Raw genomic sequence first — 13,620 nt, forward strand, 5'->3', positions numbered from 1 at the left:
TATTCTGTTAGACCTAAAGTAACCTTCTGGTTTGTCCTTTCCATGATCCCATATTGCAATGTCTGTACTTTCTGTTAGTTCTACCTTTCTGTGTCTCTCGTCGCCATGCCCCCTTTCTGTTCTCTTTTCTTCTGCCCCATCGTCTCTTGCCTAGGCGCTGTTTTCACCTGCAAACTGGTTTCCTTCCTTTCTGTCTCTCACGATTCTAAGCTGCTCTTCATGCTCTGCCTCTGGAGGGGTCCTGCTGACCCTTGGTGGTTCCAAAATCTGACGGATGATAAGAATCACCTGTTGGGTCTGAGAATCTCCAATCGGGGTATCCCAGGTGGTTGCTGATGTGCAGCCAGATGTGGGTGTCGCTGTCCCCGAGAACGACCCTCTGTCTCCTTCACCTGACACCTCCTTTGGCATTCCTAACCCATCGCAGCTTCTTTGTTCAGGATGGTCCTCCAGGAATGCCATATCCCACCCCTGCCTGCACTGCCACGTCTGCAGGTAAGCCCAGCACGCTCTCTCTTCAGAGCCTGGAAAGTCCTTTCTTTCCAGTCTTTGACTCTTGGGAATTGTGTGGGACCTTCAAGGCTCAGCTTCGTTTTTGCTGCTGCCGTGAAGCCTTTTTCATTTGTAATTGTTGTTGTTGAGTCATCTCTGAGTCATGGCAACCTTATGTATAACAGAACGAAACGCTGCCCAGTTCTGTGCCAACTTCATGATTGTTGGTCTGCTTGAGTCCATTGTCGTAGTCACGGTATATTTTGAGTGTCTTCCAGCCTAGGGAGCTCATCTTCCAGCGCTGTACTGGACAGTACTCTGTTGTGATCCATAGGGTTTTCACTGGTTAATTTTTGGAAGTAGATTGCCTGCCAGGCCTTTCTCCCTAGTTGGTCTTAGTCGGGAAGCTCCGCTGAAACCTGTCTACCATAGGTGGCCCTGCTGGTATTTGAAATACCGGTGGCATAGCTTCTAGCATCACAGCAACATGCAGGCCACCAAGGTACCACAAACTGACAGACAGGTGGTGGTCATTTGTAATTAGCTGCCCATCCCTCCCTCCCTAATTTTTATATCTACGGTAACACTTTTCTGTTTTATCCTTGCTTCTCTCTCCTCAGCTAGATTCTTTACTTGTCCCTGAGTCCTGCGCAGTGTCCAGCACAGCACGTTTTAGAGTATTTAGTAAACATTCAAAGGATGGATGAATGCATGGAAACTCAGCAGAGCTCTGTAGCGTAAAGAGGTGCTGCATGCATTTTCTGGACTTTTCAGGTGCTTACATCTTTTTCTTTTCATGATTTTATACCTGAGAAGTGAAATCGATGCCTTTTTGAGTGAATAACACACATTATTTAAGAAAGGCACAGTAGGTATTACTTCGGTTTCTGAGCTCCCTTGAATTACTTACGAAGCAAGCAGGTTAGGTGCTTCCTGGATTCCCAATATCTCTCTGTCTCTGGACTTCACCTTCAGCCACATTATCTTGACTTGGTGTTGAGCGAGGAGCTACATAGTATAAAAATCAGCTTGGATTCAGGTAGGTGTGTACAGCAGGAGCTAGCAATGTCCCACATTGTTATAGTTGCCCTCAAACTGATCCTGACTCATAGTGACCCCATGTGACAGGGTAGAACTGTCCCATAGAGGTTCCTAGGCTGTAATCTTTATGGAAGCAGATCACCAGGTCTTTTCTCCTATGAAGTGGCTGGTGAGTTCGAACCTCCGACCTTTCTGTTAGTAGCTGAGTGCTTAACCACTGGGCCACCAGTGCTCCTTATCAGATACGTAGAGATTATTATCTAGGCTGTATGCTGCGTTAGAGTGTGGAAAATGAGAAGTAGATGTTAGGAGAATGGCTTAAAAAGTTATGTTTTTTCTTTTGGCCAAAATTTCCACAAAATAAATTCTTACCTGAAAGTTACTGGCCTCTGAATACCCAATTCAGTTGCCGTTACTCTGGGCTGACTCATTGGTAATAATGCAATACCATGGTTTTACCAGATTTTCTAACCGTAAGCATCTTACATATAGTGCCATTATTGCGTACATGTAATTCTAGTGGAAAAGCTTCCTTGGCCTGTTTAAACTGTCTGGCCACAGGTTAAGGCACTTGCTTCCTAAGAGTTTTGTAACAGTTAGAGTTTCTGTTTCTCATTCTTGAGTGCTGTTTACGTTGCCATTTAAGAAAGAAGATAGGTGGTTGGAAACTGCCCTAAACATGAAAAGTTTTCTTTAACTCAAGTTATGTTATTTCATTCTGAATATTTGGTACAGTAGGCGTTTAGGCTTTCAGTATACCTGAGCAAGGACACCAGGCATTTGAAGAGAGAGAATTCCTTGAGCTTTATAAGCAGAAAAAATTTATTTGTCCCAAGATTTTCAGCCTGCGTGTTAACTAGTACCACCCAAGTAGAAGAAGGTAGTGAGTAGTGGTTTTTTCCTACTCTTGGCAAGTATAATGTTTACATTTCCAGATCTTTATCCTTGGTCAAACTGTTCCTTTAAAAATATGAGGAGAGAAATATATCAGTACTTGGGTATATGGGGTTAAAACACTTCTGTCAAGATAACTACTGCAAAAAATGTGTTAGCTTCGGTTTCAGTCCATGACAGCCACTTGTCACCCAGTTCTTGTACAGGACATCACTGCCTCCCTCTGTCAGTAGACTGTTATCAACAGTGCGGCCAGATGTGTTTCTGTCCACACATTCCGGCCCTTTTAGGATCGAGCTGGTCTCCCCTCCATGGTTCTGATTAGCTCCCCTGTTTATCGACCTATTTTGTTTATTTCCACCTTTTATCATCAATGCCAAAGTCTACTCTTGAACCTTATCCCGTCTGGCTGTAGTCTTGATATCTGTTTCTTGTTATCACCTTTTTTTAGGCTTTATCTTGGCCTTTACCTTCGGCTAATCCCCGGGTGCCCTCTCTATAGGCATAAACCTTCAAGGAAGTTGATTTCATCCAGCCTGGATTTAATGCCATTTCACCCTGCTCTGCTTGACTAAAAGGATATTATTCTAGCTTCAGCCACTTCTGAAATCAGACCAAGACCACCGTGCTTGATCTGTCTAGTGGTGTTATCCAAGACCAGGGTCTGCCGGCTGCTTAGTTTCCTCCAGTCCTAGGAAGTTCCCTGGTAAATAGGTCTCCTCCAGACCTGACTTCAGCCTAAGCATGTTTCAGGTAAAGATGGACATGCTGCATCTTAGACTCATGTTGGAGTATCCAGGTAATGTCTGATAGGTACTTGCTTATATGGGTCAGACTCAGAGGAGTGTTGGAGGGTGAAAACATACAGATTTCGAAGTCATCTTCGTAGCAGTAAATTGCAGTTGAAGGCAAGGAGTAGATGGGATTATTCAAGAAGTATCTAAGGAGGACCAAAAAAGGAACCTTAGGGAATACATATTTTAAAACTTTCAAGATAAAGATCATACATAGTGAGTCGGAAAGAATCTATTAAAGGTGTTGGTTCAATTCCATTCAAGTGTGGTACGTTACATATAATTCAAGGAAAAGTTGAGTTTCCAGAAAGGTAATACAGGGATGGTCAAGGTTCAATGAAAAAGAAACTTGACTTACCAGTTGATCCTCAGTGACTGTCAGAAGAGGTAGAGCGCGGTGTTCTGTGTAGAAGCCACGGTGTAGTGGGGTGAATGGGAAGGATGGCAGTGGGGAGAATGAACAATAGATATTAATGTAAAGAATATTAACCTTTTAGAACCAAGAGTAATAATATTATTTAATGAGAAACTGAAGGCATTTCTTTTTATCAGCCTAAAAAATGACACAAACTTATGCATCTCATTAAAAAATTAGGATATAAATATTACCATAATGAAGAAACTAAGATGACTCATACCCAGAATTCAAAGATGAACACTGCAGCTATTTTGCTGTGTATCTTCCAGAGTTTTTATGCGTATATATGTTTATGTGTGTGTGTTTTACTTACAATTATGAGACACTGTAGACTTTAAAAACGTGTTTTTTATTTAAACTGTCATGACTATCCATGTCAACTTCTATCACTGTAGATTAATTTTGCTTGTTCTTGAGCTTTCTTATTTTTATTTTGTCTGTTTTTTAACTTTATGTAAATAGGTTCATTATGTATTCTTCTGCATCCAATTTCTTTTGCTCAGTGTTGGTGAGTTTCCTCTGTGATGTTGCGTGTAACAGTGGCTCACCGAGGGTGAGTTTCCTCTGTGATGTTGCGTGTAACAGTGGCTCACCGATGGTGAGTTTCCTCCGTGCTGTTGCGTGTGACAGTGGCTCACCGAGGGTGAGTTTCCTCCGTGATGTTGCGTGTAACAGTGGCTCACCGATGTGAGTTTCCTCCGTGCTGTTGCGTGTGACAGTGGCTCACCGAGGGTGAGTTTCCTCCGTGCTGTTGCGTGTAACAGTGGCTCACCGATGTGAGTTTCCTCCGTGCTGTTGCGTGTAACAGTGGCTCACCGAGGGTGAGTTTCCTCCGTGCTGTTGCGTGCGACAGTGGCTCACCGAGGGTGAGTTTCCTCCGTGCTGTTGCGTGCGACAGTGGCTCACCGAGGGTGAGTTTCCTCCGTGCTGTTGCGTGTGACAGTGGCTCACCGAGGGTGAGTTTCCTCCGTGCTGTTGCGTGTGACAGTGGCTCACCGAGGGTGAGTTTCCTCCGTGCTGTTGCGTGTGACAGTGGCTCACCGAGGGTGAGTTTCCTCCGTGATGTTGCGTGTGACAGTGGCTCACCGAGGGTGAGTTTCCTCCGTGCTGTTGCGTGTGACAGTGGCTCACCGAGGGTGAGTTTCCTCTGTGATGTTGCGTGTGACAGTGGCTCACCGAGGGTGAGTTTCCTCTGTGATGTTGCGTGTGACAGTGGCTCACCGATGTGAGTTTCCTCTGTGATGTTGCGTGTGACAGTGGCTCACCGATGGTGAGTTTCCTCTGTGATGTTGCGTGTGACAGTGGCTCACCGAAGTTGAGTTTCCTCTGTGATGTTGCGTGTGACAGTGGCTCACTGAGGGTGAGTTTCCTCTGTGATGTTGCGTGTGACAGTGGCTCACCGAGGGTGAGTTTCCTCTGTGATGTTGCGTGTGACAGTGGCTCACTGAGGGTGAGTTTCCACCGTGATGTTGCGTGTGACAGTGGCTCACTGAGGGTGAGTTTCCACCGTGATGTTGCGTGTGACAGTGGCTCACCGATGTGAGTTTCCTCTGTGATGTTGCGTGTGACAGTGGCTCACTGATCTTTATTGCTGTGTAGTGTATGACTGTGGCACAGATTGTTTAGTGTTTCTCCTGTTGGTGGACATTTGAATTGTTTCATAATTTTGACAATTAAAAATAATTAAAAATTCTTTTATATGCCCAGCACTCTCTCTCTGTATATACATGTATATACATACCTACACAGACACACACACACACACCTGAGAGAGGAACTGCTAGATTATGGGGTACTTACATGTTCTGCTTTAGGAGATGCTACCAAACAGCTTTCGAAAGTAATTGTAGCAGTGTCCACTCCACTAACGGTATATGAGAGGGCCGTTGTTTTAGTTTCTCACCTCCTCTTGATGTTGTCATTAAAAAAAAATTTTTTTTTAGCCGTTCTGTTTGTTGTATAATTGTATTTTACTGTGGTTGAGTTTGCATTTCCACAGTGAGTAGCTTTTATGTTGAGTACCTTCTCAAACTAATCATTTAGATGTCCTTTTTATGTGGATTGTGTGTTCAGGTCTCTTGTCCATTATTTATCTGGGTTACTGTTATTTTCTTAACATTTAGACATTTTAAAATTTATTCTGTATGCAAGTCCTTCGTCATATACATGTGTTGAAGGTACTGTCACAGTCCATCTTTGCCGGTTTAAACTTGTAATGCTATTTCTTGATGAATAAGTTTAAAATTTTAACAAAGTCCAACTTACCAATTCAAAAATTTATGGTTAGTGCTTTTTGTGTCCTGTTTATGAAATCTTTGCCTACTCCAAGATCATCAAAATATTTTCTTCTAGAAGCTGTATTATTTTTTCTCTCACATTTAGGCCTATGAACCATTTCAAATTAATTTTTGTGTAAGGTTAATTTTAAGTATTAAAATCTGGTAGTGTAAGTCTTCCAGTTTTCTTCTTCAAGATCTAGTAATTTTTGTCTTTGTAAATTCTGCCCTTAGAGTCATGCTAAGTGAGTTCCCATCCACCCCTAGATTATAATATTATCTATATATATTTTTCCTGTTCTTTAATGTTCTTAATTTTTCCAACATGTATCTATCATGATATATGTTAGTATTCAATTTTATTTAGTTATACAGTACCATTGATTGAATGATTCATCTTTTCTGTGCTGATTTGACAAACCACTTTGTTATATGCTGAAACATATTATGCAGGCCTATTACAAGATATATTGATTTTTAACTTTTCTCCCACTAATAGTGTGTCACAGACATTTTTCTATAGCAGTAAATATGACACCGCGAGGAGCCCTGATGGTGCAAATGGTTGAGTGCTTAGCTACCAACCGAAAGTTGATGGTTCGAACCCACCCAGTGGCTCTGCAGGAGAAGGACCTGGTGATCTGCTCTCGTAAGGATTACAGCCTGGAAAACCCGCTGGGCTGTTTTACTCTGTCACGTGGGGGCGCTCCGAGTCGGCATCTGCTCAAAGGCACCTGGCAGCAGCGACAGATGTAACCCTGCAGCGTTGTTGTTGCGGCCCGGATGACTTTTTACTGTGTGGATATGACAGTTTAACCTACAAAGTGTTGTCTTTGGCAGCCTTCCCTGACTCCTTCCTCCTCCTCCCCAGCTCTTTGGTATTTGAGTGCAGATGACACCTTGTGCTTTCTTTTCATCCTCTGTCAGACCACTGAGCACAGCTGGTTGTGATTCTTACTCCGTGGTTGTGATGGTTAATGTAACGTGTCAACTTGGCCAGGCCACGAGTCCCAGTATTGTGGAATTGTCCTCCCTTTGGTGATCTGATGTAATTGTCTTCCTCTTTGCGGTATCTTGTAATTATCCTCCATTGTATGTGTTGTGAATTCTAATATTTCTGTATGATACTGAGGCAGGAGTAGTGTGAGGTGAATCTTGAGTCACACCCTCACGAAAGGGCATGACTCAAGTCACAGCCTTACTCCAGCCATGCCCTTACTCACGTCACCACTTTACTCAGGCCACATAATTGGCACAGGATACGTATTTGCCGAATGAGCAAGTTGCGTTTATCCACTCCTGTTTTTTCTAAATTTTATTTTGCTGTTGAGAATACACACAGCAAAACATACATCATTTCAACAGTTTCTACGTGTACCATTGATTACATTCTTCTAGCCGTGCAACCACCCTCATCCTCCTTTTCTGAGTTTTTCCATCAACATAAACGACTGCCTTCAAGGTTCGTATCTGATCTTCTGAGTAGCCCTTGTCAAGTTGATCCTGTGTAGAGCGTAATGCATTAGGCAGACCTTTTTTTTTTTCCAGGTAAGCTAAATTATTGTTTGGTTTTAAGAAGACATCGGGGATATTTTCGGTTTAAGGTTTAAAGATTATCTCAAGGCAATAGGTTTGGGAGTTCATTGGACCTTCATGGCTCCAGAAATTCTGATGTGAAGTGAGCGCATGCTGTTAGAAAAATGGCACCAATTGACTTGCCCCAAGCACGGTTGCCATAAACCTTCAATGTGGAAAAAACACAGTATCTGTGAGGCACAGTAAAGTGAAACGCAGTAAAAAGAGGTACACCTGTATATGTTTTGGTTATTAGATTTTTGTTGGACATGTGGTTTTCAAAGATACTCTCCTAGTTGGTAGCTTGTCTTTTTTTATTTGGTTATTTGCGTCTTTTCTCTTTTTTGTCAGTATAGCTAAAGGCTTGTCAATTTTATTGATCTTTTCAAAGAAACAACTTCTGATTTTGTTGATTCTCTGTTTTCAATTTTATTTATTTCTTCTCTGATCTCTGTTATTCTCTTTCTTCTGGTAGGTTTAGGCTTAGTTTGCTCTTCTTTTTCTAGGTCCTGGCGTGGCCGAGTTAGGCTGTTGATTTGAGATTTTCTTTCTTCCCGTAGGCATTTAACTGCTGTAAGTTTCCCCCGAGTACTGCCTTCATGGCATGCCATTACGTTTTGCTGTGTTGTGCTTTCATCTGACTAAGAAATTTGTGATTTCTTAATTTCTTCCTTGACGCATTGGTGGTTTAGTAGTGTGTTGTCTAATTTCCATATGCTTATGTATTTTTCAGGGTTTTTTTTTTTTTTTTTCCCCTGTTATTTATTTCTAGCTTGACTCCATGTGGTCACAGAAAATACTGTGTATAACTTTAATCTTTTTAAATTTATCAAGACTTGTTTTGTGACCTAACGTGGTCTGTCCTGGAGAATGATCCATGTGCACTGGAGTAGAGTATACACTGTGCTGTGTTTGGGTGGAGTGTTCTGTATCTGTTCAGTCTAGTTTGTTTATAGTGTCTTTCAGGTCCTCTGATTCCTTATTGACCTTCTTTTTAGATATTCTGTCTAGTATTGGAAGTGGTGTGTTGGAGTCTTTAACTATTACTGTAGTACTGTCTGTTTCTCCCTTAATTCTATCAACGTCTGCTACGTATATATTTAGGTGCCTGACGTTGGGTTTCACTCCTCTCTTGGTGGATATTTAGTTGCTTCCCAGCTAGTGGCCTCGTGTAGTAAGTAGTTAAGAGCTTGGGATTCTGAAACAGCACTCTCCAGCTTTGAATGCTGGTGCTGTCACTTCCTGGTGACTAACACTGGACAAGGGACTCAGTTTTCTCATCTGAAAAAATGGAGTTAATGTTATTATTAGGTGCCGTTGAGTTGACTTTTGACCCGTAACAATCCTATATGCCAGAGTAGAACTTCTTTATATGATTTCCTAGGCTGTAATTTTTATGGGAAGGAGTCCTGGTAAGACAGTGGTTAAACACTGGGCTTCTAACCGAAAGGTCGGCTGTTCAAATCTACCATCGGCTCCGTGGGAGAAAGATGTTGCAGTCTGCTTCCATAAAGATTTACAGCCACGGAAACCCGATGGGGCAGCTCTCTTCTTTTCTGTAGGGTCACTGTGAGTCAGAATTGATCGACGGCACACAACAACAACAACACAGTTTTTACAGGGACAGATTACCATGTCTTTCTCTCTTGGAGCTGCTGGGTGGGTTTGAGCTGCCAGCCTTGGAACTGCTGGCTTAACCATTGTCCTACCAGGGCTTCCTGGAGTTAGTATTACCAAAACCAAATCCACCGCTATCAAGTTGATTCTGACTCATAGTAACCCTAGAGGACAGAGCAGAACTGCCGCTTAGGGTTTCCAAGGCTGTACGTCTTTACGGGAGCACGCTGCCACATCGTTCTCCTGTGGAGTGCCTGGTGGGTTTGAACCACCAACTTTTTGGTTAGCAGCCAAGTGCTTTAACCACTGTGCCACCAGGGCTCCTTGGAGTTAATAATAATAAACTAAACCTGTTGTAGTTGAGTCGATTCCAGCTCATAGAGACCCTATAGCGCAGAGTAGAACCACCTCATAGAGTTTCCAAGGAGTTGCTGGTGGATTTGAACTGCTGACCTTTTGGTTAACAGCCAAGCTCTTAATCACTGCACCACCAGGGCTTCGTTTGGAGTAGATCATAGTGCCTACTTAATAAGATCTAGACAGAAACATCTTAGAACATCATGGGGTGGGGATTGGGGGGTGGTTGTTGTTAGGTTCCGTCGAGTTGGTTCCAACTCATAGCGACCCTATGGGACGGAGTAGAACTGCCCCACAGGGTTTCCAAGAAGCGGCTGGTGGATTTGAATTGCCAACCTTTTGGTTAGCAGCCGAACCCTTAACCACTACGCCACCAGAGCTCCTAGATAAAATAAAAATGCCCTCTATCTCCATTTTTATTTCTATGATTAAGTATCTTGGACACATAAAAAGATAATACCTATATAACTACCATCTAGCTAAGAAATAAAATATTATGAATTCAGTTGCATTTCCTGTCAGCCCTTCTCATCATTTCTCCTTCAGAGATGAGCACCGTCCTGTGTTTGCTGTTTGTCATTCAGTGCTGTTTTTATACTTTAGATGTGTTATGCCATAAACAGTACAGCCTGTTGTTTTTCTGTTTTAAAATTTTATATAATAGCATCATACCTTGGTATCCTTCTGCAACTTTGTTTTTGTTTAATATTATGTTTGTGATATTTAGTCGTGTCGATGGATTTAGCTTTTGAGACATTTTGAAGTAATAACTGTTACATATTATTTCATTCTGTAAATATTCCACAGTGTATTCATTCTGCATTTGGCATTTGGGTTGTTCTGAAGTTTTCATTATTACGATAACTCTGTAACGGACATTATTGAAAGTGACTCTTTGTGTACATGTGCAGTAGTTTCTTTAGGGTCTGTACACATGAGAGTGGCAATTTGCCAGGTCATGGGATATGCATAAGGAGCCCTGGTGGTGCAGTGGTTAAAGTGCTCAGTTGCTAACCAAAAGGTCGGCGGTTTGAACCTTCCAGCCGCTCCACAAAACCTACCAGCAGTTTGCTTCTGTAAAAATTCACAGCCTTGGTCAGCTCAAATGGACTGGACCAAAGCAAAGAAGTTTCCGGGATAAACTGAATGCTTCAAAGGTCAGCGGAGCAAGGGCGGGGGTTTGAGGACTATGGCTTAAGGGGACTTCTAAGTCAATTGGCAAAATAATTCTGTTATGAAAACGTTCTGCATCCCACTTTGAAATGTGGCGTCTGGGGTCTTAAATGCTAACAAGCGGCCATCTAAGATGCATCAATTGGTCTCAACCCACCTGGATCAAAGGAGAATGAAGAACACCAAGGTCACACGATAACTATGAGCCCGAGACAGAAGGGGCCACAGGAACCAGAGACTTACATCATCCTGAGACCAGAAGAACTAGGTGGTACCCGGCCACAACCGATGACTGCCCTGACGGGGAGCACAACACAGAACCCCTGAGGGAGCAGGAGAATAGTGGGATGCAGACCCCAAATTCTCATAAAAAGACCAGAGTTAATGGTCTGACTGAGAGGAATCCTGGCGGTCGTGGTCCCCAGACCTTCTGTTGGCCCAGGACAGGAACCATTCCCGAAGACAACTCATCAGACATGGAAGGGACTGGACAATGGGTTGGAGAGAGAAGCTGATGAAGAGTGAGCTACTTGTATCAGGTGGACACTTGAGACTGTGTTGGTATCTCCTGTCTGGAGGGGAGATGGGAGTGTACAGAGGGTTAGAAACTGGCAAAATGGTCACGAAAGGAGAGACTGGAAGGGCTGACACATTAGGGGGAGAGTAAGTGGGAGTATGGAGTAAGGTGTATATAAGCTTATATGTGACAGACTGACTTGATTTGTAAACGTTCACTTAAAGCTCAATAAAAATTATTAAAAAAAAAAAAAATTTACAGCCTTGGAAACCCTCTGGGGCAGTTCTACTGTGACCTGTAGGGTTGCCGTGAGTCAGAATTAACTCGATGACTGCAATGGGTTTGGGTTTTGATGTAGGATATGCATACCTTCAACTTGATCAGGCTTCGTCACAGTGTTCTCCTTGGTGGCTGTTCTTGGAGACTAGTGTCCCTGTGTCTCTGTTCCTTATCTTCGCAAATACTCGGTACTCTCAAGCTTTTTAAGTTTTGCCAGTCTGATGGGTGTGAACTGATAGCTGTTTGTGGTGTTATTTTGCTTTCATCTCATTAGTGGAATTGAGCATCTTTGCATGTCTTTGGCTGTGTCTTTAATAACCTTTCCATACCTTGCCCATTTTTTTCTATTGGTGGTTTGCCCTTTTCCAGATTTTTAGGATTCATTCTTTGTCTTTAATGGTCTTTGCCTAACATTGGTATGGTTTGTTTTCTCTCTTCCTTCAGGACTCCACTCAAATACCACCACAGTTTTTCCCTGACCACTCTACCTGAAAGGTACCATGTACTCAGCAGCATTTCCTGTCCCTTTTCTCTGCTTGCTTTTTCCCACAGATTACCACCTGACATGTTTGTTTATTGTCTGTCTCCCCCCTGACTGGAATGTACGCTCATGAAATAGGCACAAGGTCTGTCTCGTTCATTACTGTATCCTCAGTGCCTGGAATAGGATCTTGCCAGCTTGTAGTATGTATTAATAAATATTTACAGAATGAGTATAAAAATTCATGCATGCTGGTATTCAGGTTCCCAGAAAAGATTGCCTCTACCTTGGGCTATATGAAATAAGCAGGCACTAAAAGATTGTGGAAGGATGCCAGAAGCAATATTGTAAGGCTCCGCGGGTGAAGGCGTTCAGCCGTAACAGAGAACTCAGGGAAGCAGAAAGATTCCTGCAGGGCAGGAAACTGAGGTTGCCAGGTACTCAGGTGGTGGTGTTGTCAGGTGCCGTCGGGTGGGTTCTGATTTACAGCGACTCTGTGTACCGCAGAACAAAACACCGCCCAGTCCTGCGCCGTCCTCAGACCCCGCTGGGCTTGAGCCCGTTGTTGCGGCTGCTGTGTCGGTTCATCTCGTTGAAGGTCTTCTCTTTTCTCCTGACCCTGCAGTCTACCAAGCATGACGTTCTTCTCCAGGGACTGGTCCCTCTTGGCAGCATGTCCAAAATAAGTGAGACAAAGTCTTGCCATCCTCCCTTCTAAGGAGCATCCAAGACTGATGTGTTCGTTCTTCGGGTAGTCCATGGTATGTTTAATATTCTTTGCCAGAACCGTAATTCAAAGGCATCAGCTCTTCTTTGATCTTCCCTATTTGTTGTCCAATTCTCACATGCATATTTGGCAATTGAAAACACCATGGCTTGGGTTGGGAGCACCTTAGTCCTTAAAGTGACATCTTTGCTTTTTAACACTTTACATAGGTTTTTTGTAGCAGATTTGCCCAGTGCAATGTGTCTCTTGATCTCTTGACTGCTGCTTCCATGGGCATTGATTGTGGATCCAAGTAAAATAAAATCCACGACAACTTGATTCTTTTCTCTGTTTGTCATGATGTTGCCTGTTGGTCCAGTTGTGAGGATTTTTGTTTTCTTTGTGTTGAGGTGTAATCCATACTGAAGGCTGTGGTCTTTGATCTTCATCAGTAAGTGCTTCAAGTCCTCTTCACTTCCAGCAGGCAAGGTTGTGTCATCTGCATAACGCAGGTTGTTAATGAGTCTTCCTCCAGTCCTGATGCCCTGTTTTTCTTCATATAGTCCAGCTTCTCAGATTATTTGCTCAGCAGACACAGTGAGTAAGCATGATGAAAGGATTCAACCCTGATGCACACTTTTCCGAGCTTTAAACCACGCAATATCCCCTTGTTCTGTTCGAACGACTGTCTCTTGGTCATATTACAGATTCCTCACGAGCACAATTAGGTGTTCTGGAATTGCCATTCTTGCAACGTTATCTATAATTTGTTATGATCCATACAGTCGAATGCCTTCGCAGAGTCAATAAAACACAGGTAAACATCTTTCTGGTATTCTCTGCTTTCAGCCAGGATCCATCTGACATCAGCAGTGATATCCCTTGTCCCAAGTCCTCTTCTGAATCTGGCTTGAATTTCTGGCAGTTCCCTGTTGATGTACTGCTGCAACCCCTTTTGAATGATCTTCAGCAAAATTTTATTTGCATGTGATATTAATGA

At 42.9% G+C, this 13,620-nt stretch overlaps 1 protein-coding gene across 1 annotated transcript in view; it reads left to right on the forward strand.

The window, feature by feature from the left end:
- The window catches only part of LOC126086485 (S-adenosyl-L-methionine-dependent tRNA 4-demethylwyosine synthase TYW1), a 191,661-nt gene that overhangs the window by 110,765 nt on the left and 67,276 nt on the right, over positions 1 to 13,620 (forward strand). The window lies entirely within an intron of this gene.

Source organism: Elephas maximus, chromosome 12 (genome assembly GCF_024166365.1).
Source record: "Elephas maximus indicus isolate mEleMax1 chromosome 12, mEleMax1 primary haplotype, whole genome shotgun sequence".
Taxonomy (NCBI): domain Eukaryota; kingdom Metazoa; phylum Chordata; class Mammalia; order Proboscidea; family Elephantidae; genus Elephas; species Elephas maximus.